Source organism: Anomaloglossus baeobatrachus, chromosome 12, assembly GCF_048569485.1.
Source record: "Anomaloglossus baeobatrachus isolate aAnoBae1 chromosome 12, aAnoBae1.hap1, whole genome shotgun sequence".
Taxonomy (NCBI): domain Eukaryota; kingdom Metazoa; phylum Chordata; class Amphibia; order Anura; family Aromobatidae; genus Anomaloglossus; species Anomaloglossus baeobatrachus.
Genome location: NC_134364.1, coordinates 140,397,081 through 140,424,573, shown reverse-complemented (window position 1 = coordinate 140,424,573; position 27,493 = coordinate 140,397,081). Strand labels below are relative to the sequence as shown.

At 49.4% G+C, this 27,493-nt stretch overlaps 1 long non-coding RNA gene across 1 annotated transcript in view; it reads right to left on the bottom strand.

Annotated features, from left to right (window-relative positions):
- LOC142257894 (uncharacterized) overlaps positions 1–27,214 on the bottom strand; it is a 33,182-nt gene extending 5,968 nt beyond the window's left edge. The window contains exon 1 of the long non-coding RNA XR_012727672.1: positions 27,069–27,214. This is a non-coding gene — a long non-coding RNA (uncharacterized LOC142257894). The remainder of the gene's footprint in view (positions 1–27,068) is intronic.
- Between the last annotated feature and the right edge of the window lie 279 nt (positions 27,215–27,493).

Here is a 27,493-nt window from a genome sequence, read left to right as displayed (position 1 = left end):
ATGAGTGTCAATCCACAACGATCTGGGGCTCAAAATCCCACCTCATGGAGTATCCAGGATCATGAGGAAGGTGAAAGATCAGCCTAAAACTACACAGGGGGAACATGTTAATGATCTCAAGGCAGCTGGGACCACAGTCATGAAAAAAACCATTGGTAGCACATTACGCTGTAATGGCTTAAAATCCTGCAGTGCCCACAAAGTCCCACTGCTCAAGAAGGCCCATGTGCAGCCAGCCCATCTGAAGAAGGCCCATGTGCAGCTGGCCCGTCTGAAGAAGGCCCATGTGCAGCCAGCCCATCTGAAGAAGGCCCATGTGCAGCTGGCCCGTCTGAAGAAAGCCCATGTGCAGCCGGCCTGTCTGACTAAAGCCCATGTGCAGCCGGCCCGTCTGAAGAAAGCCCATGTGCAGCCGGCCTGTCTGACTAAAGCCCATGTGCAGCCGGCCCGTCTGAAGAAAGCCCATGTGCAGCCGGCCTGTCTGACTAAAGCCCATGTGCAGCCGGCCCGTCTGAAGAAAGCCCGTGTGCAGCCGGCCCATCTGAAGAAGGCGCATGTGCAGCCGGCCCATCTGAAGAAGGCCCATGTGCAGCCGGCCCGTCTGAAGAAGGCCCATGTGCAGCCGGCCCGTCTGAAGAAGATTCATGTGCAGCCGGCCCGTCTGAAGAAGATTCATGTGCAGCCGGCCCGTCTGAAGAAGACCCATGTGCAGCCGGCCCGTCTGAAGAAGGCCCATGTGCAGCCGGCCCGTCTGAAGAAGACCAATGTGCAGCCGGCCTGTCTGAAGAAGACCCATGTGCAGCCGGCCCGTCTGAAGAAGACCCATGTGCAGCCGGCCCGTCTGAAGAAGACCCATGTGCAGCCGGCCCGTCTGAAGAAGACCCATGTGCAGCCGGCCCGTCTGAAGAAGACCAATGTGCAGCCGGCCTGTCTGAAGTTTGCCAATGAACACCTGGATGATTCTGAGAGTGATTGGGAGAAGGTGCTGTGGTCAGATGAGACAAAAATTGGGCTCTTTGGCGTTAACTCAACTTGCCGTATTTGGATAAAGAGAAATGCTGCCTATGACCCAAAGAACACTGTCAAGCATGGTGGTGGAAACATTGTGTTTTGATGGTGTTTCTTTGCTAAGGGTACAAGACTACATCACCGCATCAATGGGACAACGGATGGAGCCATGTACCGTAAAATCCTGAGTGACAACCTCCTTCCCTCCAGCAGGACATTAAAAATGGATCATGGCTGTGTCTCCCAGCATGACAATTACCCAAAACATACAGCCAAGGCAACAAAGGAGCAGCTCAAAAAGAAGCACATTAAGGTCATGGAATAGCCTAGCCAGTCTCCAGACTTTAATCCCATAGAAAACATATGGATATGCTGAAGCTTCGTGTTGTCAAGCGACAGCCTCAAAATATTAATGATTTAGAGATGAGGAGTAGACCAAAGAGGAGTGGAGCAAAATTCCCCCTGACATCAAACCTCATCATCAACTACAAGAAACGGCTGACTGCTGGGCTGCCAACAAGGGGACGGCCACCAAGTATTAAGTCTTCTTTGCCAGAGGGATCAAATACTTATTGCTCTCTACAAAATGCAAATTCATTTATATAATTTATGCAATGTGATTTTCTGGATTTTATTTTGGATATTCTTTCACTGTTAAAATTAACTGACCCTTAAAATTATAGACTGTTCATGTGTTTGTCAGTGGGCAAACATACAAAATCAGCAAGGGATCAAATACTTATTTCCTTCATTGTATGTCTTCCCTCCTGATTGTGAACTTCGTGGAAGAAATAAGTAAAGGACTATGGCGACTGCGCACTATAAACTCCTCTATATGGGGAGACTGCACGCCACCTTCACATCTTCCTACATGTTCCCCCTTGATTCTGTGCCGAATGATCGTGCCTCACCTGTTCACGGTCACAGCCGCTCAATATCATCACTCAGGAGTTACTATAATGTCCTGTAGAGGTGTTATTAAAGGAGAATTCCACCCAAAAATTATCCCTAAAGGACCTCGCACATGGGCAGATGAACCATTCCACACCATCATCATTTTCTTCTTTTTACAGGGAGCAATAATCATGATCTTTATCCTTCACAATGTTATGGGCAACACGTTCAGATATGATTATGATAATGGAGTGAAATCACTTTGCCTCTTCACTCGCAGGACAGTCATCAGGAACAATCCATCATACAAAAAATCATTTGAGCGTCCATCTCCTCAGGTGAAAGTCTCTTAAAGGGAATCTATCTGCAGGATGTCAGAAATACCTTAAGGGGTCGTGCGCACGTTGCGAGTTTTTTTGTGTTTCCGCAGCGTTTTAACATTGTCAAAATGCATGCGTTCTGCTTCCCCAGCAAAGTCTATGAGAATCATGCAAAATCCGTGCGCACGTTGCTTTTTTAAATTTGACAAAATCTCTGCGTTTAAAAAAGCAGCATGTCAATTCTTTTGAGCGTTTCGGCAGCGTTCTACACCCATTGAAATCAATGAATTGTTGAAAAACGCTACCAAAATGCTAAGCAGTGCGTTGTTGTCGCGGGCGGAGGAGGGGACGCCGCGCTCTCCCTACTGCTCGGGTCCGGCTGCCGCTGCCGCTGCTGCGGCCTGCTGCTGCTGCTGCTCGGTGGCTCGAGCGATGGGCCGGATCCCAGGGACTCGAGCGGCGCTCCTCGCCCGTGAGTGAAAGGGGATTGGGTTTTGGGATAGTTTATTGTCCGTGACGCCACCCACGGTTGTGGTGATTAAGTGGACACCACCGCTGCTCTGTCTGGGGAGCCCGGGAGTGATGGTATGGAGCAGCCAGTTGTTGATTTGCCCCTCCGTGGGTAGGGGGTTTGGTGGTCCCGGGGCCCAGTGATGGGGTTGGTATGGTGGACAGGCGGGTATGGGGCCTGTGGAGGTGCAGGGGCGCAGGGGCAGCGCTGTGCCGCACGGCACGGACGTACTCACTCAGCCAGTAAACACGACACATTTCTCGGTAAACAAACGGCTGGTTGGACGGGTCCCTCGGACGGTTACGGTGCTGATGTTCCCTGCAGTTAGCGGTGACGGTCTCTTCCCTGCACCTATGTAAAGTCTTTTTGGTAGCGATGGATTCCCACCGGTTACCCGCTCCCCGGCCTGGACATGAGCCGGAGGAGCCCCTCTCTTGCTCGCAGGCGCTGGCCCTGGGAAACTGGTGCCTTGGCGGTGGCGGTGTCTCCCCTTAACGGTCGGACTGTTGCCTTCAATCGGGACTTGGTTGTTAGGAGACAGAGTTCCCCTTCAGTGACGGATTTGGCAAATTATGGCGACTCCTAGCCTTGCCGGGATCCGAAAGGCCCCTGCCCTGGTGCTGACTGTTCTTCGTATACTGCTCCGGTACCGCCGGGTCACCACCCGTCCGCGGTCCTTCCAGCAACCTCCAAGCAGTCCCCCTGCAGACTATCACCGCCGTCTGCTGACCTTGCTGTCTCAATCCGGGGCACACACCCGGACCAACTTCAGGCTTTACTACTGTCACTTTTTACTCTTTCTCTCAAGCTCCTCTACCACTTCACTTCCTTCTACTTCCTCCTCCCTAGCTTGACTGCCTGGTTCTCCCGCCTCCAGGGCTGTGAACTCCTCGGTGGGTGGAGCCAACCGCCTGGCCCACCCCCTGGTGTGGACATCAGCCCCTGGAGGAAGGCAACAAGGATTTTAGGTTAGCCTAGGTGTACCTGCCGGGAATGTGGGGTGCATGTGATGTTGTGACCTGTGACCCCTGGCTTGCCCAGGGCGTCACATTTGCACTGCGTTTTTGTTGCGATCCGCATATTTATTTGACATAACAAACGCAGGTCTTTCGGGCTCTCTCTGTCGATGTCGGTCTCTCTCTCCCACCCCCTCTCTCATACGATCACCGGCGCGGCGCTGCACGGCGTTCACACTGTTGCGGCTTCTCCTCTTTTGAAAATGCCGGCCGCACATTATTCCATCTCGTATTCACTGCTTCCCCCGCCCACCGGCGCCTATGATTGGTTGCAGGAAAAAGCTGTGGATATAAGGAGCGCAATAGGTTCTTACCAGTGTAAAATATGGTGACTTTTTAATAGGAAAACCGCTCACCTGGAAAGGTTGTGAGACTCACAACCAGTATAGAGACATTTAACAGCTGCAGCCAATCCCACGTGCCAAAGGCAGTAGCAATACAAAAACCAGGATAATTGTGGTATACTCCACGCTGCTGTACAAAGAATCACTTCAAATAAGATAAATGCAAATCAAAAAAGTCTGTGGAGCCTCCGTTAGGGGTCTCGACACAGAAAGAAGCCAGATATCCCTCCGGGAAGGACCTAGCCAAGGAGTGGCTCTTTTTAGGAAACCACCGTAACCACCATATTAAGTGGCCCTTTTAGTCAATATCCAACTCTTTGACAAGTTTAAAGATATGACAAGGGAAATACCAAGCCCAGGTATCAATCCACAGTCAGTTGTTTCGGGCTATTGCCCCTCATCAGTGTGGAGTAAGATTCTGGCCAGGTAGGAGCAATGCCTGGCCAGGTGGGAGCAATGTGAGGAAATCTCTTCGAAACGCGTAGAATAAACCATCACCATTGCTTTTATTATTTGAAGTGACTATTTGTAAAGCAGCGCGGAGTATACCACAATTATCCTGGTTTTTGTATGATTGGTTGCAATCAGACACGCCCCCACGCTGAGTGACAGCTGTCTCACTGCAACCAATCACAGCCGCCGTTGGGCGTGTCTATATCGTGCAGTAAAATAATTTTAAAAAAAAATGTGAGGTCCCCCCAATTTTGATACCAGCCAGGGTAAAGCCACACGGCTGAAGGCTGGAATTCTCAGGATGAGGAGCCCCACGTTATGGGGAGCCCCCCAGCCTAACAATATCAGCCAGCAGCCGGCCGGAATTGCCATATCCATTAGATGCGACAGTTCCGGGACTCGACCCGGCTCATCCTGGATTGCCCTGGTGCAATGGCAATCGGGGTAATAAGGAATTAATGGCAGCAGCCCATAGCTGCCACTAAGTCCTAGGTTAATCATGGTAGGCGTCTCCCCGAGATACCTTCCATGATTGACCTGTAAGTTAAAGAAAATAAACACACACACATCCAAAAAATCCTTTATTTGGAATAAAAGACAAAAAAACCCTCTTTTACCACTTTATTAATCCCCAAATACCCGTCTAGGTCCGACGTGATCCACATGAGGTCCCATGACGCTTTCAGCTCTGCTACATGAAGATGACAGCGAGCGGCCACAGACCACGACCGCTCTCTGTCAGCTCCACGCAGCAAATGAAGTGAGCCGCGCAATCAGCAGTGACGTCACTCAGGTGACCCGCGGCCACAGCTCTCAGGTGGAGGACTCCAGCTGGCCGCGGGTCACCTTAGTGACGGCACCACTGATCGCGCAGCTCACTTGAGTCACTCAGGGGATTTGCGGTCACAGGTGAGTCCTTCACGTGTGACTGCAAATCAGGCTGCAACACAGAGAGAGAGAGAATGTTGCGGTCAGTGAAATCGGGTGAAGCTCTGACATCACTGCTGCGGACTCCAGTGTCCTGGCACTGACCTCGGAGGTTCATCTGAGTTCATGACTGCACACAGAGACAGAGCCGCAGAATGACAATGAAGTCGGGTGAAGTTCATCCGAGTTCATTCTGACACAGGTCAGCGGGCATGTAGCAGAGCTGGGGGACCGCAGTGACAAAAATGCATCCAAAACGCATGTAAAATTCATCCAAAATACATGCGTTTTGGATGCATTCTTTTTGTCAACACGCAGCGTCACATCTCCCAGAGGGTGCATTTATTTTTGCACTGGCCAGGACGCAACGTGAGCACGAGCCCTTACATGGCAATTCCGTTCCTTCTTTAGTGAGAAATTAGTGTTTGACCTGAATGCAGGGGCGGAACAATTGTGGTGGCAGGGGTCACCACTGCGACCGGGCCCGGGGGTTCAGGGGGCCCGAGGAACTCAGCACTTGCTTCAGCTGGATGTGCGTCCAAGTGCTCAGATCCAGCTGAACCATATTGCCGCACAGACCATCTGGTCCCTGCACATTGTGGCATCACAGGAGGCAGCAGCCATTCTGGCGCTAACTCATGTCCCGGCTACTTAAGGCTGCTTTCACACTACGTTTTTTTAACATGCGTCATTGTGACGCCCTGGAACCCAGGGGTCACAGGTAACAACACCCACCACACCACACACACACCCCCATCCCTTGTGAGGACACACCCGTCACTCGAAAGGGAGACCTGTTGCCTCCCTCAGAGCCAGTAGGGCACACCAGGTGGGTGGACTCAGGCAGAAAGGCACGCCCACCGAGGAGACTACTGTCCTGAGGCAGGAAATACAAACAGTAGTGAGTGGAGTTTGGAGAGTGACAGGAGGAGAAAGGAGAGAAGCTATCAGGGCCCCGGGTTGGAGCCTGGGATTCCCGAAATGTCAGGCAAGCAGACGGTGGTGGCCGCCTGCAGGAATACCGGTATAGCGACCGGCGGAACCGTAGGGACCGGGCCAGGGTTGGAGCCCGCCAGAACCGAACCGGGGAGTCAACAGCTAATCGGAGCACCAGTAACCGGCTACTCAGACCCTGTCCTAGCTTAGAAGCCACTGAGTTTAGGCAAATTCACTGATTGCAGTCTGGAACTCACGGGTTCATCCTCACCAAAAGTCCCGAAAGAAGGCAACAGCCCACCGATACCGGGTGACAGCCACCGCCAAGGGCCAAACATCCGACGGGCCAGCGCCTGCGGGCAACCGAGGGCTCCTCCGGCAGCTAAACGCCGGGGAGCGGGCTACCACTGCCCAGGCAGGGGAGCCAAAAGTCAAAACAAAAGGTGCAAGGGAAAGGGGCCACCATCAGCCTCACAAGGGACACAAGCAGCCGGCTGCGGGACCCGACCATACCCGAACTTTGGTTTACCAGTGACTCTGAGTGTGAATTAATAGTGAGTACAGCAGTGCCATCCAGGCACGACACCACACCGCAGCACGGCACCTTGCACCCCGACATCATCGCCCGTCCCACCGGGCTCCAGGACACACCGCCCCTACCCACGGAGGGTCTAACATCCATGCTGCGCCCTCAACACCGATCCCGGGAGCCCGCTTCACTCCCGCCGCAGCGGTGGTGCATCCCATCCCCACGACCCATGGGTGGCGTCACGACCCCTCCAACGACAACGTGGCGCCCGGCTGCGAACCTCGTCCCACACCACCACCCCACTGCCTCCCCTTAACAGAGCGACGTGGCCCCCGGTCCGGAGGCGCTCGAGCCACTGACAACCCGAGCCTGGACCTCAAGCGGCTCGGCCCGGCAAGGGAGCAGCTGAGCCCTCTCAGGGCGGTACATCATGAACGTTTTTTTAACGCAAAAACGGATCCAGTGCAAATGCGTTTTCATTTCAATGCATTTGCAATGCACTCGCGTCAACATGCGTTCACCTGCGTTTGCGTGTGTTATAGTGAGGATCCAGCGACTTGCAGTTTTTTATTTTTTTCTCAAAAATGCTACTTGTAGCGTTTTTGAGCTGCGTCCAAATACTGCAAATTGCTGGATCCTGACTAAACAGCATGCAAACGCAGGTGAACGCTGGCATGCTGATAGACAGGACACTGCTTGCTCTACTGAGCATGCCCAGAAACCAGCCTCAGGTGATCAGTCCCTCTCTCCCCCTCCCTCTCTCTCCTCTCTCCCCCGCCTGAGAGCGGAGGACGCTCGTAACCAAGGTAAACATCGGGTAACCGCGGGCTCAGTTACCCGATGTTTATCTTGGTTATGTGTGCAGGGAGCAGGCAGCCCTGCTCCTAGCAGCTGCAGACGCTCGTAACCAATGTAAATATCGGGTATCCAAGCAAGTTACCCGATGTGAGCCTCCACAGCTGTCAGATGTCGGCTCCCAGTCTCACATTCAGTTCCCCTCACTCCCGATCACATGACTCCAATGCCCGCCCATAAACTTAAAGTGACAGGATCCTGCAAAATAATACATGCGTTTGCATGCGTTTTTCTTTGCAAGAACAGGATCCGCTTTTTGCTGCAAAAAAACTTTCATGACGCATGCTAAAAAAACGTAGTGTGAAAGCCGCCTAAGCAATTGCCTATTCCCTGCTCTCCACCCCCATAATCCCGCCTACCTCTTTCCACTGAAGCCGGTGCTGAGAAGTGGGCAGGATTATGGTCACAGTGATCACCCGGCCGCTGGCTTTGAGCATCTGCTGGGCGATAGATCCATCACTGGGCCCCTGACAATCTCTCCTCCAGCATACAGCACATATGCTGTGCATCCATCAGAAGAGGGGAGACAACTGAGCACAGCCATCCCCTGCACTCACTGCTCCGGAGCCTCACAGGAGTAAGCCCCGCCCACAGTAGTAAGCCCCACCCACCGGCATGGAGCTGGTTTGGAGTCTCAGGCCTGTGCAGGGAGTGCTGCAGAAATATGCGAGACTTCTGAGGAGTTTGTATCCCTCTCCTGCACTGCCATTGCTCTGTAGTCGGCAGTAGCAGGAGGCTCCAGAGGAACACAATGCAACCTGGCGTGAGTGCTGGAGCTCCCTGAATGATGACTCTAGCCCCACTGCCCTCTTCTATCTTCCTATTTGCCCCCCCCTACTTTCCTCTTCTGTCCTATTTACCTCTCACAGCTGCACTTTCCTGCCCCCCTCCCCCTCAGCTGCACTGTCCTTCCCCCTCCCCCACAGCTGCACTGTCCTGCCCCCCCTCCCCCACAGCTGCACTGTCCTGCTTCCCTCCCCCACAGCTGCACTGTCCTGCCCCGTTCCCCTCAGCTGCACTGTCGTTCCCCCTTCCCCCCACAGCTGCACTGTCCTTCCCTGTCCCCCACAGCTGCACTCTCCTGCCCCCTCCCCCACTGCCCTGTAGCTGGTGATATGCCTCACCGCAGTCCTGTGATGGTGGTCGGGTCTCCTCATCTTCATGGTTTGCTGTCAGACATCCAACTTTCTTATTTCTTTGTATATACAGAGTGTAGAAAATGCAGACATATGCAGTATATAAAAATCTAGTGTATATGTCTGCATTTGTGTGAATGTGTACACGTGTGGCATTTTTAAAATTCAGATACTAAAAAAGCAGAATTAATACTAAAAGGGCCAAAAAACCCTCTTAAAAATACCAAACCTCGTGTACCATTAAAAAAAAAAAACAACTACCATTTTTAGATGCAACATGAATAAATCTATAATGTTATTTATAGCACAATATAATGTACAGAAAAAAAAAAAAGCTGGATAGGGCTATATACCAGGATGGGGGACAAAGATACAAGGAGGAGATGGGAAAGCTGGGTGCTGAGGGAAATAGGCTCTTCCCCTCAGCACCCAGCTTTCCCATGCTCTGCTATACATTTTTCCCTCAGCACCCAGCTTTCCCATGCTCTGATATCCCTCAGAACCCAGATTTCATATTTTCTGATATCCATATTATCCTCAGCTCTCAAGTGATCCTGGGTCACCCACCCATGCTCTACTATACATGCTTCTTTTAGCACTCAAGTTTCCCATGTTTTGCTATACATCTTTCCCTCAGCACCCAGCATTCCCGTGCTCTGATATCAAGGTCAAACTGGGTGCTGAGGGGAAGTTGTCTAGCAGAGCAATGGAAACCTGGGTGCTGAGGACAAGATGGATATCAGAACATGGAAAGCTGGGTACTGAAGGGAAAAAGAGATATTGAGGCATGGGAAAGTGGGGTGCTGAGGGAAAAAGCTAAGTGTCAGCGTAATCATCCTGTATCCCGAGGGGGGGCTGTGGTCCAAATTTTGCACCAGGGCCCATCAAACTCGAGTTATGCCACTGCTTGAAAGGCATACAGAGCTGTAGATCTGAGGCCTGTGTCACTCCAGCTCTGTAGACTGGAGAGGCACCTGCATACAGAGCATAGTCTCAGCGAGTGAAAGTGACTTCAGAGATACAAGGTAGATGGCTGGGATATTAAACATGATGAAATATAGCACAAAATCCGTCCACCCCGTCATTTGTCAGGTGCACGGCTGAAGTGTTGCTCCTTGACTGGGCAGAAAGCTATAAAATGTCGCTTTGAGAGACTCCGATTGCAATCACATGGTCATTGCCATCGTCAATGGTGGTCTTTCCACTACTCTGAAAGGTTGAACAATGGGGTCCGAGCAGTATGGTGAAGGCGAAAATGAACCATAGTGAAGGGGCTGCGGTTAGAGACGGCAGTAGTGATCGCCTCGCTTCTACCGCTCTCTCTTTTCGACGCACATTGAGTTTTTGTTCTTTAAACAGATCGGTGTCTGGCGAGAACGGTTTGTGAAAGCTTCAGGAACCGGCTCTGAATGAACCGAAAATACACCAATTACGATAAAAATAATTCCAGACGGGCGTAATGGTTGTCATGTGACAGAGATATGGGAAAAGCTGAGTAATTACCCCCGCCTCGTCTTACAGGTACATCACAGGGGAATTGGCCTGAGCCGTTCACACAGAATCCCCCACCCCGGGTCAGAAGACGCTGCGCACTGCAGGAAACGCCAATTCCTCGTACGCCCATCTAAAACTATCACGCGCTATGAACTGCGCTCTTAATGTCTCCCCAATGCATATTTTTGGATTATTGTACATTTCTAAGCATTTAAAATGAGCAGCAACATCCTAATATATTACCATGGTTACTGCCTCCTTCACCCCCCACCCCAGGATCTCGATCTCTGCAGCCGTCACTCCCCACACTCATGGTGTTTGCTGGAAAACTTTTTGCACATTGGTAATGGAATGGAATGCTAGTAGATTGTTAGCTCTTTGTCACAGTGTCAATTGTATTTTCCTTGCACTGAGGTTCTGGATTATATCTCTAGATTGGACTACTACAAGGAATGGAGGCCGCCCGTATGATGAGAGGAATGGAGGCCGCCCGTATGATGAGAGGAATGGAGGCCGCCCGTATGATGAGAGGAATGGAGGGCACCCGTATGATGAGAGGAATGGAGGCCGCCCGTATGATGAGAGGAATGGAGGCCGCCCGTATGATGAGAGAAATGGTGGGCGCCCGTATGATGAGAGGAATGGAGGGCGCCCGTATGATGAGAGGAATGGAGGGCGCCCGTATGATGAGAGGAATGGAGGCCGCCCGAATGATGAGAGGGTTGGAGGGCGTCCGTATGATGAGAGGAATGGAGGCCGCCCGTATGATGAGAGAAATGGTGGGCGCCCGTATAATGAGAGGAATGGAGGGCGCCCGTATGATGAGAGAAATGGAGGTCGCCCGTATGATGAGAGGAATGGAGGGCGCCCGTATGATGAGAGGAATGGAGGGCGTCCGTATGATGAGAGGAATGGAGGCCGCCCGTATGATGAGAGGGTTGGAGGGCGTCCGTATGATGAGAGGAATGGAGGCCGCCCGTATGATGAGAGAAATGGTGGGCGCCCGTATGATGAGAGGAATGGAGGGCGCCCGTATGATGAGAGAAATGGTGGGCGCCCGTATGATGAGAGGAATGGAGGGCGCCCGTATGATGAAAGGAATGGAGGGCGCCCGTATGATGAGAGGAATGGAGGCCGCCCGTATGATGAGAGGAATGGAGGGCGCCCGTATGATGAGAGGAATGGAGGCCGCCCGTATGATGAGAGAAATGGTGGGCGCCCGAATGATGAGAGAAATGGTGGGCGCCCGTATGATGAGAGGAATGGAGGCCGCCCGTATGATGAGAGGAATGGAGGCCGCCCATATGATGAGAGGAATGGAGGCCGCCCGTATGATGAGAGGAATGGAGGCCGCCCGTATGATGAGAGGAATGGAGGCCGCCCGTATGATGAGAGGAATGGAGGCCGCCCGTATGATGAGAGGAATGGAGGCCGCCCGTATGATGAGAGGGATGGAGGCCGCCCGTATGATGAGAGGGATGGAGGCCGCCCGTATGATGAGAGGAATGGAGGGCGCCCGTATGATGAGAGGAATGGAGGCCGCCCGTATGATGAGAGGAATGGAGGGCGCCCGTATGATGAGAGGAATGGAGGGCGCCCGTATGATGAGAGGGTTGGAGGGCGTCTGTATGATGAGAGGAATGGAGGCCGCCCGTATGATGAGAGGGTTGGAGGGCGCCCGTATGATGAGAGGGATGGAGGGCGCCCGTATGATGAGAGGGTTGGGGGGCGTCCGTATGATGAGAGGAATGGAGGCCGCCCATATGATGAGAGGAATGGAGGGCGCCCGTATGATGAGAGGGTTGGAGGGCGTCTGTATGATGAGAGGAATGGAGGCCGCCCGTATGATGAGAGGGTTGGAGGGCGCCCGTATGATGAGAGGGTTGGAGGGCGCCCGTATGATGAGAGGAATGGAGGCCGCCCATATGATGAGAGGAATGGAGGGCGCCCGTGTGACGGGGGTGTACAAGAGAGCAAAGGATGGACGAGGCCGAGGAACGATCCAACAGGTTTATTCACAAGAACACTGGAACAGCACACGATAAGTCCACGTAAAACAGATTCGGGGGCCCTTCCCGACAATCCTCGGACCGGATAACAAAGCAATCGTCCTTACAGTAGTCCAAAGAGTTCCACACAATCCCACGGGCCGCCACACAGGCCTAGCTCCGTCCGTGTCCACAGCCACCCAGGCTGGAGCTCCTTCCTCTCTTTAGTTTCAGCTCACTCTGAAGTTACAAAAAGGGAAATGCATTGTCTGTGCTCCTTGACCAGCCCACCATGTTTGTTCAGGGGGTGGGGGTCACACATCCTATCATCAATGGTTTGGTCCATCACAGGGCTCCAATATGTCTGCCAGCCACAGTAGATGAAGGGATCCCCTGCTGTGCAGAACAATGACTATTCCTTCACTGGCCAATGCAATTACAGATTAGATACACAACTCTGGAAAGAAGAGGACAGGCTTTTTACATAATCACATTAGATGCCAAGACTACAATTGTATGAGAGAGACACATTGAGACCAGTAGCTCCCCCAAGAAAATACATGAATTACAACTAATACAACCAGAGAAATATACATATCATGACATAGTATCACAGCATATACAGTGAGAGGGTAAATTACATCTTCACAATCCCTCCCCCTCCCAACTTGTGTACGTACTAGGGACCTCTACAGGTCACTGGTTAAGTACACACAGGCAGAGCGTTACTTACATGTGGCTTCATGCAGCCACGAATTGGCATCGTAGCTCTCCCACATCATTGCCCAGGAGAACAGCTGCAGGCAGACCACCCATCACCCCAACCACACATCGCCTGACCCCAAAACCAAAGTTCAGATCCACAGTGGCTGTGGGAATAGTCCTCCATTGTCCACCAGCCAGTTCAATAACAATCCCAGGTCCTCTATGGATTGCCTCAGGCCGAACCACTCGGGGATCAGCCAGTGTGAGGAAAGCACCCGAGTCACAAAATCCAACAAGTCTCTGTCCATCCAGCACAACCTCCTGCAAGTGCTTACCTCGATGAGCAGAAGTCGTCATAACTGCGGGTCGCACCCCGTAAACTCCTGGTGGTGCAACATGGGGGGCTGAGTCACTAGGCCAGTCCTCACATAACGGTGCCACATCTTCCTCCATGGCACTGGGCTGTAAATAATTAACAATCCGATTGGGTGCAGGATCAGTCCTCATTTGAACAGCTGGGCAGGAGACTTGCCGATGCCCTGGCTGTCCACATTGATAGCATCTGAGCTGGGTCTCCCTCCATCCAAGGCGTCCTCTTGGGTAAGGGGTAGGGGAACTTGGAGGCCGGCTCCCACCTGAAGGTGCTGTAGGGGTTTGAGGATGATTCCTCCATGGCCTGGCTGGGCATGAGGCCTGCAAATGCCCGGGATGCCTACAAACATAACACCTGCGCTCTGTTACTTCCTCTCCCCGGCGTATTCCAGAAAGTGCAGTAGAAGCAACTGGAGGCACATTAACACGGGTATCAACATGTGGTGGCTTAGAGGAACGGGGAACAATGGGGACAGAATAACTGGGGGCATCCGGTGTTGTGGAGCTGTTAGGCGTCTCTCCATCCTCCAACAGAACCCTCCACTGAGGCTTGATGGTGAGAGCCTCATCAGCGAGAGCAGCAGCTTCCTCCACTGTCGCTGGTTTTCTCTCACGCACCCATTCCCGGATCTCAGCGGGGCACTGGGCAAAGAATTGTTCTTTTAGGATGACCTGCAGGAAGGTCTCCCAAGATAAGGCCTCCTCTGCCTCCAGCCAGCGATTACATATTTGTTTGAGTCTATGAGCATATATCTTAAAAGACACTTCCCCATCACAGGCTAAAGCACGGAACTGAGTCCTGTAAGTGTCTGGGGTCACAGCATAATGTTCTAGAATAGTCTGTTTAATATCCGCATACTCACAGTTCCACCGAGGGTCCATAGCTCTATAAGCTTCAGCAGCTCCCCCCTCTAGGAGCCCAACCAGATGCCGGACACGCTCCCTGTCCGGGACTTCCATTAATCGACACTGATGCTCAAAGTCCTGGAAGAAGCCCTCAATGTCGCCTGCAGCCTCATTAAACGGCTTAAAGTCTTTGCGGGACACCCTGGGAAGTTCCCTCATGATGGGTGCTGGGGTTACAGTCTGTCTGGAACCTCTCGCGGCTTCCACAGCGAGCTCCTTATCCAGCAGTGCCATCTCCTCCATCCTGCGCTCCTTCTCTTTAGCTCCACGCATGGCCTCCCTCTTATCTTCTATGGTGGCCTCATCTCCAAGCAGTGCCATCTCCTCCTTGTACCACACAACCCATTGGCTTTTTTGGGTATTCACCTCCGGCTGCCGTCTTTCTTCCGTTTGCTGTGAGGATCCTTCCTCCACGTCATTTTGCGAACAGACTCCATCTAGCGCCTCAATCAGCTGCTCCTTGGAGAGTCCTTTGAAACGAACTCCTACTTCACGGGCCTTTGATTGCAGGCTCCCCAAAGTCCAGGTCTTGTACTCTGCAGTGCTGGTTCCTGATGTTGAGCCATTGTCCTCCATTCCTTCTGCTCTGATCCCAGCGCTGCCAACCAGTTTGTGACGGGGGTGTACAAGAGAGCAAAGGATGGACGAGGCCGAGGAACGATCCAACAGGTTTATTCACAAGAACACTGGAACAGCACACGATAAGTCCACGTAAAACAGATTCGGGGGCCCTTCCCGACAATCCTCGGACCGGATAACAAAGCAATCGTCCTTACAGTAGTGCAAAGAGTTCCACACAATCCCACGGGCCGCCACACTGGCCTAGCTCCGTCCGTGTCCACAGCCACCCAGGCTGGAGCGCCTTCCTCTCTTTAGTTTCAGCTCACTCTGAAGTTACAAAAAGGGAAATGCATTGTCTGTGCTCCTTGACCAGCCCACCATGTTTGTTCAGGGGGTGGGGGTCACACATCCTATCATCAATGGTTTGGTCCATCACAGGGCTCCAATATGTCTGCCAGCCACAGTAGATGAAGGGATCCCCTGCTGTGCAGAACAATGACTATTCCTTCACTGGCCAATGCAATTACAGATTAGATACACAACTCTGGAAAGAAGAGGACAGGCTATTTACATAATCACATTAGATGCCAAGGCTACAATTGTATGAGAGAGACACATTGAGACCAGTAGCTCCCCCAAGAAAATACATGAATTACAACTAATACAACCAGAGAAATATACATATCATGACATAGTATCACAGCATATACAGTGAGAGGGTAAATTACATCTTCACAGCCCGTATGATGAGAGGGTTGGAGGGCGTCCGTATGATGAGAGGGTTGGAGGGCGTCTGTATGATGAGAGGAATGGAGGCCGCCCGTATGATGAGAGGGTTGGAGGGCGCCCGTATGATGAGAGGGTTGGAGGGCGCCCGTATGATGAGAGGGATGGAGGCCGCCAGTATGATGAGAGGGATGGAGGCCGCCCGTATGATGAGAGGGATGGAGGCCGCCCGTATGATGAGAGGGATGGAGGCTGCCCGTATGATGAGAGGGATGGAGGCCGCCCGTATGATGAGAGGGATGGAGGCCGCCCGTATGATGAGAGGGATGGAGGCCGCCCGTATGATGAGAGGTTGAAAAAATTAGATCTGTTTAGCTTAGAAAAAAGACGTCTCAGAGGAGATCTCATTTATATGTATAAATACATGTGTGCAGGGGTGTAACTAACACTAACGGTCGCAGCGGTCGCGATTGCGAACGGGCCCGGGAGGTTAGGGGCCCGCGGCCGCCCGGCAGATCAGCAGCCAGCTCCTTTCTGTGAGAGTAGCTGCGCTGTTCTGCCGCAGACCACACAGCACGGCGGCTGCTATATGACCCGGTCGCCGCCGCTGACACCGGGCCCCCCTGCCTGGTGTCAGCAGTGGCGTCACCGAGCTCCCATCACTCACTGCGCTCCCGTTACCACGCTCCCATCACCGTGCTGCCGTCACTCACCGAGCTCCCGTCACTCACTTCGCTCCCGTCACCACGCTCCCATCACTCACCACACTCCCGTCACCGCACTCCTGTCACTCACCGCGCTCCCGTCACCGCACACTGCTTTGATATTGCATAGAGCGCAAGAGGACGCCAACCGGAGCCACTGGGGAACGAGGACAGAAGTGAGGACGGGCAGCGGTGAAACAAGTAGAGGCGAGGACAGAACTGCGGTGGAAGGAGAAGAGAGGGGAGTACTTGTTTTTTTTATTTTTTTTTATAAATCAGTGAGTACACAGGGAGGCTGGCTGCAGGACACATGGAGTCCTTGGGGGGGCCCTGGCTGCAGGATACATGGAGGCCCTGGGGGGGGCCTGGCTGCAGGACACATGGAGTCCTTGGGGGGCCCTGGCTGCAGGACACATAGAGTCCTTGGAGGGGGCTTGGCTGCAGGACACATGGAGTCCTTGGAGGGGGCTGGCTGCAAGACACATGGAGTCCTTGGGGGGGCCTGGCTGCAGGATACATGGAGGCCCTGGGGGGGGCTGTCTGCAGGACACATGGAGTCCTTGGGGGGGGCCTGGCAGCAGGACACATGGAGGCCTAAAGGGGGGCCTGGCAGCAGGACACATGGAGTCCTTGGGGGGCCCTGGCTGTAGAACACATGGAGGCCCTGGGGGGGTGGTGGCTGCAGGACAAATGGAGGCCCTGGTGGGGGCTGGCTGCAGGACACATGGAGTCCTTTGGGGGAGCCTGCAGCCCAAGGACTTCATGTGTCCTGCAGCCAGCCCCCCCCCAGTGCCTCCATGTGTCCTGCAGCCAGGTTCCCCCCCAAGAACTCCATGTGTCCTGCAGCCAGGCCCCATGGAGGCCCTGGGCAAGGGGGGGACTGGCTGCATGACACATGGAGGCCGTGGAGGGGGCTGGCTGCCGGACACATAGAGACCCTGGGGGGGCTGGCTGCATGAAACATGGAGGTCTATGTGGCTGCATGATACATGGAGGTCTATGGGGCTGCATTATACATGGAGGTCTATGGGGCTGCATAATAAACATGACGGAGACATCTTATACATGGACTATATGGGTGCATTATACATGGAGGAGTATGGGGCTGCATAATACAATATGAAGGTTTATGGGGCTGCATTGTAATACATATACAGTCATGGCCAAAAGTTTTGAGAATGCTACAAATATTAATTTTTACAAAGTCTACTGCTTCAGTTTTTCTAATGGCAATTTGCATATACTCCAGAATGTCATAAAGAGTGATCAGCTTAACAGCAATTACTTGCAAAGTCAATATTGGCAAAGAAAATGAACTTTAACCCCCAAAACACATTTCTACATCATTGCATTCCTGCCTTAAAAGGAGCAGCTAACATTGTTTTAGTGATTGTTCCATTAACACAGGTGTGGGTGTTGATGAGGACAGGGCTGGCGATCAATCAGTCATGATTAAGTAAGAATGACACCACTGGACACTTTAAAAGGAGGCTGGTGCTTGGTATCATTGTTTCTCTTCAGTTAACCATGGTTATCTCTAAAGAAACACGTGCAGTCATCATTGCTCTGCACAAAAATGGCCTAACAGGGAAGAGTATCGCAGCTACAAAGATTGCACCTCAGTCAACAATCTATCGCATCATCAAGAACTTAAAGGAGAGAGCTTCCATTGTTGCCAAAAAGGCTCCTGGGTGCCCAAGAAGGACCAGCAAACGCCAGGACCGTATCTTAAAACTGTTTCAGCTGCTGGATGGGACTACCAGCAGTGGCGAGCTAGCTCAGCAATGGCAGCAGGCTGGTGTGAGGGCTTCTGCACGCACTGTGAGGCGGAGACTCTTTGAGCAAGGCCTGGTTTCAAGGAGGGAGCAAAGAAGCCACTTCTCTCCAGAAAAAACATCAGGGACCGACTGATATTCTGCAGAAGGTACAGGGAGTGGACTGCTGAGGACTCTGGTAAAGTCATTTTCTCAGATGAATCCCCTTTTCGATTGTTTGGGACATCTGGAAAACAGCTTATTAGGAGAAGAAGAGGTGAGCGATACCACCAGTCTTGTCTCATGCCAACTGTTAAGCATCCGGAAACCATTCATGTGTGGGGTTGCTTCTCAGCCAAGGGAATCGCACCACTCACAGTCTTGCCTAAAAACACAGCCATGAATAAAGAATGTACCAGAATGTCCTCCAAGAGCAACTTCTCCCAACTGTCCAAGAGCAGTTTGGCGCCCAACAATGCCTTTTCCAGCATGATGGAGCACCTTGCCATAAAGCAAAGGTGATCACTAAATGGCTCATGGAACAAAACATAGAGATTTTGGGTCCATGGCCTGGAAACTCCCCAGACCTTAATCCCATTGAGAACTTGTGGGCAATCATCAAGAGACGGGTGGACAAACAAAAACCAACAAATTCTGGCAAAATGCAAGCATTGCTTATGCAAGAAAAGACAGCTATCAGTCAGGATTTGCTCCAGAAGATGATTGAGAGCTGCCAGGGAGAATTGCAGAGGTCCTGAAGAAGAAGGGGCAACACTGCAATATTGACTTGCTGCAGTAACTCATTCTAACTGTCAATAGAACCTTCTGGTCTCATAATATGATTGCAATTATATTTCTGTATGTGATGTAAACATCAGACAAACACAATTAAAAACCAGAGGGCAACAGATCATGTGAAAGTAGCATTGTGGTGTCATTCTCAAAACTTTTGTCCATGACTGTAGGACTATGAGGGCTACATTATAATATATGGAGGACTATGGAGGCTACTTTATACATGGAGGACTATGGGGGTGCGTTATAAACCATGGAGGACTGTGGTGCAGTATAATATATGGAGAACTATGGGTGAATTATAATACATAGAGGACTATGGAGGTGCATTCTAATATATGAAGGGTTATGTGGGACCCTTTATACTATATGGAAGGCTATGTGGGGGGCATTATAGTATTTGGAGAACTATATACAAGGGGGGACAAAGATACAAGCATGGGATAGGAATGTTTTGTTCTGAGGGAAAAAGGCTCTTTCCCTCAGCACCCAGCTTTCCCATGCTCTGCTATACATCTTCTCTCAGCACCCAGCTTTCCCATGCTCTGATATGGGAAAGCTGGGTGCTGAGGGAAAGATGTATAGCAGAGCATGGGGAAGCTGGGTGCCGAGGACAAGATGGATATCAGAACATGGGAAAGCTGGGTGCTGATAGAGGGATTTCAGATCATGGGAAACCTGGGTGCTGAGGGTAAGAGCCAAGTGTCAGCATCATTATCCTGTACCCCGAGTGTCAGTGTCATTATCCTGTACCCTAAGTGTTGGTGTACGTGGAGGGGGGACCCCGGTCCAAATTTTGCACCAGGGCCCATCAAACTCTAGTTACGCCACTGCATGTGTGGTCAATATAAAGGACTGGCACATGACTTATTTCTTCCAAAGACAATACTAAGGACCAGGGGGCACTCACTGCGAGTGGAAGAAAAGCGATTCCGACACCTAAATAGGAAAGGGTTCTTTACAGTTAGAGCAGTCAGACTGTGGAATGCCCTACCACAAGAGGTAGTAATGGCAGATACTATAACAGCTTTATATCAGGGCGGAGGATTTCCTCAGTACACAACATTGTTGGTTATAAATTACTTAAGGGTAGTTTACACGCTGCAATATCGGTACCGATATCGCTAGCGAGCGTACCCGCCCCCGTCGGTTGTGCGTCACGGGCAAATCGCTGCCTGTGGCACACAACATCGCTAACACCCGTCACACGGACTTACCTTCCCTGCGACGTCACTATTGCCGGCGATCCACCTCCTAAGGGGGCGGTTCTTCGTGCGGCGTCACAGCGACGTCACACGGCAGCCGTCCAATAGCAGAGGAGGGGCGGAGATGAGCAGCCTGGGAACATGCCACCCACCTCCTTCCTTCCTCATTGCCGGTGGACGCAGGTAAGGTGAGGTTCGTCGTTCCTGCGGTGTCACACATAGCGATGTCTGCTGCCGCAGGAACGACGAACAACATTGATACTGACCAGACAACGATATTTCTTAAAAAAACGACCTCTCTCAGACAAACAATTTTTGCCTCTTTTGCGATCATTGAGCGTCGCTCCAGCCTATCACACGCTGCGATGTCGCTAACGACGCCGGATGTGCGTCACAAACACCGTGACCCCGACGATATATCGTTAGCGATGTTGCAGCGTGTAAATGGCCCTTTAGTGACCAAATGTAGAACTGGTGGAGGAAGGTTGAACTAGAATGACCTAGGTCTTTTTTCAACCTTAGTAACTATGTAACTATGAATATTCCTTGTACTGAGGTTCTGGATTATATCTCTAGATTTTATATTCCTTTTGCCATTGTATGTAAAGCGCTGTGGAATTAACAGCGCTATATAAATGAATAAATATTATAATTATTATATTTACTGAGGTTCTGAATTATATAATATGTATATATATATTACAGGTTCTGGATTGTATCTCAGGATTGTACATTCATTGTACTGAGGCTCTGGATTAGATTTATAGATTGTATATTCCTTGTACTGAGGCTCTGGAATATATATTTCTAGATTATATCTGTAGATTGTACATTCCTTGTACTGAGGCTCTGGAATATATATATATATATATATATGTATATATATATATATATATATATATATTCTAATGTCCCATGTGTTGAGGTTCTGGATTATATCTCTAGATTGTATATCCTTGTACTGCTGAGGTTCTGTATTATATATCTGGATTCTATATCCCTTGTACTGATGTTCTAGATTATATCTGTAGATTGTACATTCCTTGTACTGAGGTTCTGGATTTTATATATATATATATTGTAACGATGTGGGGCCCTGAGTGTATGGGGGCCACACGCCAGGTATCGGGATTAACGCACACCGGAACAATTTGTCTCTTAAACAGACCATATGGTTTATTAACAGCTCAAATAAACCATGCTAGGTCCCATAACAGAAAGATGCCATGTCTTGGCTTTATCCTCAAAGTCCAACACATAACGTAAAGTCCACACACTCTTGGACTTCATCACACGTGTCACTGACCCTTGTCAGTACTTGGCTTTATCCTTAAAGTCCAATCCGGGTTACCTTCCTCTGAAGGTGGCTAGTGTCCTTACCAAGTTCCCCCTGGCTCCAGCCAGGCTTTACACATGGACCTAAAAGCCCCTTCCTTCAGGAGAAGGTCTCCTGAGCAGAGCAAAAACACCCTGCTTCTGCTCTCACCGTCTCCAGCACACACACTGAAGTCTAGAGCCGGTCTCTCCCTAGACTGCCCTAGACACTCTCCTCCAGGACAGGATTGCTTACACCTTTGGAGCCGCACCCACAGGTGGTAAGGAGTGTGTAATCAGCATCACACACCCTTCCATGGCTCTGCATGTAATGCAATCCTGTGGAACCACAGGTCCCAGCCAACTTCACATTGCAGAGCACCCACGCTTCTGCAAAACATACCGGCCCTTTGTAAAACAGCCGGTTGATACGATATATATATATATATATATATATCTATATCTATATATATATATATATATATATATATATATATATATATATATATATATATATATATATAGATATATATATCTAGATTATATGTCCCTTGCACTGAGGTTACAGATTGCAGTCACATGAAAAAGTTTGGGCACCCCTATTAATGTTAACCTTTTTTCTTTAGAACAATTTGGGTTTTTGCTATTTCAATTTCATTTATCTAATAACTGATGGACTGAGTAATATTTCTGGATTGAAATGAGGTTTATTGTACTAACAGAAAATGTGCAATCCACATTTAAACAAAATTTGACCGGTGCAGAAGTATGGGTACCCTTATCAATTTCTTGATTTGAACACTCCTAGTTACTTTTTACTGACTTACTAAAGCACTAAATTGGTTTTGTAACCTCATTGAGCTTTGCACTTCATAGGCAGGTGTATCCAATCATGAGAAAGGTATTTAAGGTGGCCACTTGCAAGTTGTTGTCCTATTTGAATCTCCTATGAAGAGTGGCATCATGGGCTCCTCAAATCAACTCTCAAATGATCTGAAAACAAAGATTATTTAACATAGTTGTTCAGGGGAAGGTACAAAAAGTTGTCTCAGAGATTTAAACTGTCAGTTTCCACTGTGAGGAACATAGTAAGGAAATGGAAGAACACAGGTACAGTTCTTGTTAAACCCAGAAGTGGCAGGCCAAGAAAAATATCAGAAAGGCAGAGAAGAAGAATGGTGAGAACAGTCAAGGACAATCCACAGATCACCTCCAAAGACCTGCAGCTTCATCTTGCTGCAGATGGTTTCACTGTGCATCGGTCAACAATACAGCGCACGTTGCACAAGGAGAAGCTGTATGGGAGAGTGATGCGAAAGAAGCCGTTTCTGCAAGCATGCCACAAACACAGTCGCCTGAGGTATGCAAAAGCACATTTGGACAAGCCAGTTACATTTTGGAAGAAGGTCCTGTGGACTGATGAAACAAAGATTGAGTTGTTTGGTCATACAAAAAGGCGTTATGCATGGAGGCAAAAAAAACACGTCATTCCAAAAAAAGCACTTGCTACCCACAGTAAAATTTGGTGGAGGTTCCATCATGCTTTGGGGCTGTGTGGCCAATGTCGGCACCGGGAATCTTGTTAAAGTTGAGGGTCGCATGGATTCAACTCAGTATCAGCAGATTCTTGACAATAATGTGCAAGAATCAGTGATGAAGTTGAAGTTACGCAGGGGATGGATATTTCAGCAAGACAATGATCCAAAACACCGCTCCAAATCTACTCAGGCATTCATGCAGAGGAACAATTACAATGTTCTGGAATGGCCATCCCAGTCCCCAGACCTGAATATCATTGAACATCTGTGGGATGATGTGAAGCGGCTGTCCATGCTCGGCGACCATCAAACTTAACTGAACTGGAATTGTTTTGTAAACAGGAATGTTCAAATCTATCTTCATCCAGGATCCAGGAACTCATTAAAAGCTACAGGAAGCGACTAGAGGCTGGGATTTCTGCAAAAGGAGGATCTACAAAATAGTAATGTCACTTTTATGTTGAGGTGCCCATACTTTCGCACTGGTCAAATTTTGTTTAAATGCGGATTGCCCATTTTCTGTTAGTACAATAAACCTCATTTCAATCCAGAAATATTACTGAGTCCATCAGTTATTAGATATATGAAACTGAAATAGCAAAAACCCAAATTGTTATAAAGAAAAAAGGTTAACATTAATAGGGGTGCCCAAACTTTTTCATATGACTGTATATCTGTAGATTGTACATCCATTGTATCGACGCTCTGGATTAAATTTATAGATTGTATATTCCTTGTACCGAGGCTCTGGATTATATAGATTATATGTCCCTTGTGCTCAGGTTCTGGAATATATTTCTAGATTCTATGTCCCTTGTACTGAGGTTCTGGATTGTATCTCAGGATTGTATATTCTTTTTACTGAGGTTCTAGATTATATCTGTAGGTTGTATATTCCGTGTACTGAAGTTCTGGATTATATATCTAGATTCTATGTCCCTTGTACTGCGGTTCTGGATTATATATCTAGATTCTATGTCCCTTGCACTGAGGTTATAGATTATATCTGTAGATTGTACATTCATTGTATCGACGCTCTGGAGTATATTTATACATCGTATATTCCTTGTACTGAGGCTCTGGATTATATATATATACCTAGATTATATGTCCCTTGTCCTGAGGTTCTGGATTGTATCTCTAGATTTTATATTTCTTGTACTGAGGTTCTGGAATATATTTCTAGATTCTATGTCCCTTGTACTGAGGCTATGGATTATATTTCTAGATTTTATATTCCTTGTACTGAGGTTCTGGATCATATGTGTAGCTTGTATATTCTTTGTACTGAGGCTCTGGATTATATGTGTAGCTTGTATATTCTTTGTACTGAGGCTCTGGATTATATGTGTAGCTTGTATATTCTTTGTACTGAGGCTCTGGATTATATGTGTAGCTTGTATATTCTTTGTACTGAGGCTCTGGATTATATGTGTAGCTTGTATATTCTTTGTACTGAGGCTCTGGATTATACGTGTAGCTTGTATATTCGTTGTTCTGAGGCTTTGCATTATATCTCTAGATCATATTTTCATTGTACTAAGGTTTTGGATTATATCTTTAGATTTCATATTGTCTGTACTGTGGTTCTGGATAATATCTCTATTACAAACACATTGTACTGCGGTTCTGAATTACATATCTAGATTAAACATTTATTATACTGAGAGTCTGGATTATATACTTACATTGTATATTCTCGGCATTGTGGGTCTGGATTAAATATCTACCTTATAAACTCATTGTACTGAGGTTTGGGATTATATTTCTAGATTGTCTATTCTGTGTATTTAGGTTCTGGATTATATTTCCTTTGCATTGGTATTCTAGTTCTTTTGTATTGTAAGTGCGTTGAACTATGGCTCTGGGTTATATATTTAGCTTGTATATTCATTGTGCTGAGGCTCTAGATTCTAAGCTTCTTGCTCAAGGTTTTGTATTTTGTCTTTAGATTATGGGTTCTTCTTATTGAGGTTCTGGATTGTGAGCACCTGCTACCAAAGTTCTTGATTATATCTCTGTATTGAATATTTCTTGATCTGTGGTTCTGGATTACATTTGTACATTGTGAGCTTCTTGTAATATCCTAGGCCGTGCTCTTTCCGGATATTGCACCCCTGTATGAGGTTCCCGGTCAGTGTGTCTGGAGCTTGCGGCTAGCATGCACATAGTGATGTGTGATCTCAGCGCGGCAGTGAGGCGGATGAAGAGCCTTCTTGAGAGCGTCCTCTGTGCCAAATTAATTTCCATTATTCCCCCTGGTGTGGTGGCGATGTGTGTGCGCTGCGATCTGGACGGCCGGCCCGGAGAGCGCGGTGTAGGTGTGAAGGCCCCAGCACATTTCCAGCAGGTATGTCTCTTAGGGTTTGAGGAGCAGAGCGCAGTCTCCCGGGAGCGGGCGGATGTAATGGGCCTTTCAGGCAGCATACATTTTGCCGCCATCTCCTCGGTCTGCCAGCCTCTCATCCGTGTCATTCTCTCATCTCTCTTATTTACAGGCATCCTGGAGAGGATCAGAAAATCAATGTGGTACACGGAGTTCTCCTGAAGTCTGATTCTAGATTGCGGACTGTCAGGCAACCCCCACACCTCAGAGATTCATCACACGCTCGTCTGCTGGGGGCCACCGGACACATCACGAAAGTCTGCCATGCCACAGTACAGACACGCAAATGGAGACCGTCTATTATTTTCTAAGCAGTCATACTGACGCAGCATGGGGGCACAGTGCTTAGCATTACTACGGTGCAGCGCTGGGGTCCTGGGTTCAAATCCAACCAAGGAAAACATATGCAAAAATGTGTATGTTCTCCCCGTGACATGAGTTTCCTGTATCTGCCTGGCTACCAGTGTGCATGTGTCTCGCTGGGAATTTGGAAAGAAAATGATGGCAATAATAATAATGATATCGCCATACTTTCGATATCCTAGCATTTCACACCACAGCTCAGTGGGTTAACTGTTTAAACTCTTTACTTCCCACTATCAGTCAGTGCAGTGGCGTCACAAAAGTCTTCCATGCTTTGGTACAGACACTCAAATGAAGACCATCTATTATTCTCCAAGAAGTCATACTGGGGCAGCATGAGAGCTCAGTACTTAGCACTACTGTTGTGCAGCACTATGGGCCTGGACTCAAATCCAACTAGGGAAAACATCTGTAAAGAGTTTGTATGTTCTCCCCATGATACCTGTTTTCTGTATCTGCCCGGCTGTAACTCTACATGTGTCTCACTGGGAACTTGCATAGGAGATGATAGCTCTCTGTACACACCCATGGTGTGAGATATCCCAGTATTTCACCCTGCAGCTCAGTGTGTTAACTGTTTTTATTCTTTAGAACTCACTACTAGTCAGTGGCAACTTGTCTGGGCTTGTTACAGTTGTTTTTTTTTTCCATATATTACTCAGCAGTTGCCAGCATCACACATGACGGTGTGCAGCAGACATGAAATCACATTGAGACTGATATTATGTGCACTGTGCTGCAACTACACAGGTAATTGGTCAATATCTCTTATACCACAGAATCACCATTAAGCCTGGAGAGCCCAGCATGTAACATGGCAATTCATGTAGCAGCCGTAATCTCTATAAGAGAGGGGTGGACCCATTTTTGTCCTTCCTGCGGACTGATGGGTAATGATGGTCAGTGCTCAGTGACTGCATAATAATTAGTCAGTGACTGGTGAGATACATGCAGCAGCAAATGGATCAGCATCAGAAATCAGTAACGGTGGCGGGAGTAGTCCATAGACTGATGGTGGATGTTTGGGGCGGTAGTCAGTTGTTCCTCACTTTTTGTTTTCTCTTAGCGTGGAAGTGGAGGGGTTAATGGTCCCCTGTCGCCACGGTATAATACCGCAGAGCCGGCACTGCGTCAGACATGGCGTCTGTTCACTGGGATGATTGGATTGAGTTTGTGGCGCGGTGCGAGTGACGTGTTTATTAGAGTCTTGGTGATATATGGCTGTAAGCCCCCCGCCCCCCGGCGCAGCCGTCTACACAGCAGATTATGAGCGATGCATTATTAAAGCCCCCATCCTCCAGAACATGGCGGAGGCCGCAGGATCAAACCTCTTAAATATTTCAGTCTGTGAGATGTTTTCCTCGCTCTCCGAACGGCCGTATATTTTATGTCCGACTGTCCATAAAAGACTTCCAAATAAAGGCGGCGGCTGGTATACGACGTCCGGGGCATCCACCCTCCCCCTGTATAGTGCGCCTGGGTGTCCTGATCTACTAAGCATGGCTTTCTGTGAGAGCTGTGCCTGGAGCCTGCAAGAATTCTGGGAAAAAGCATCAGCCAATTATCATTTTGTATTCTGCTGTTAGGTGCAGCCCCCCCCCTCCCCCCCATCTCCAGCAAAGACGCCCCATTCCCCACCACTTAGCTTATCTGATATGTGAATATTTATCTGATGCAGTCAGTAAGCTCAACCGCCACAGGTGTGAGAGCGGGAACCTGCACCAATCCTACTTACAGTGTGTGAAATAAGTAT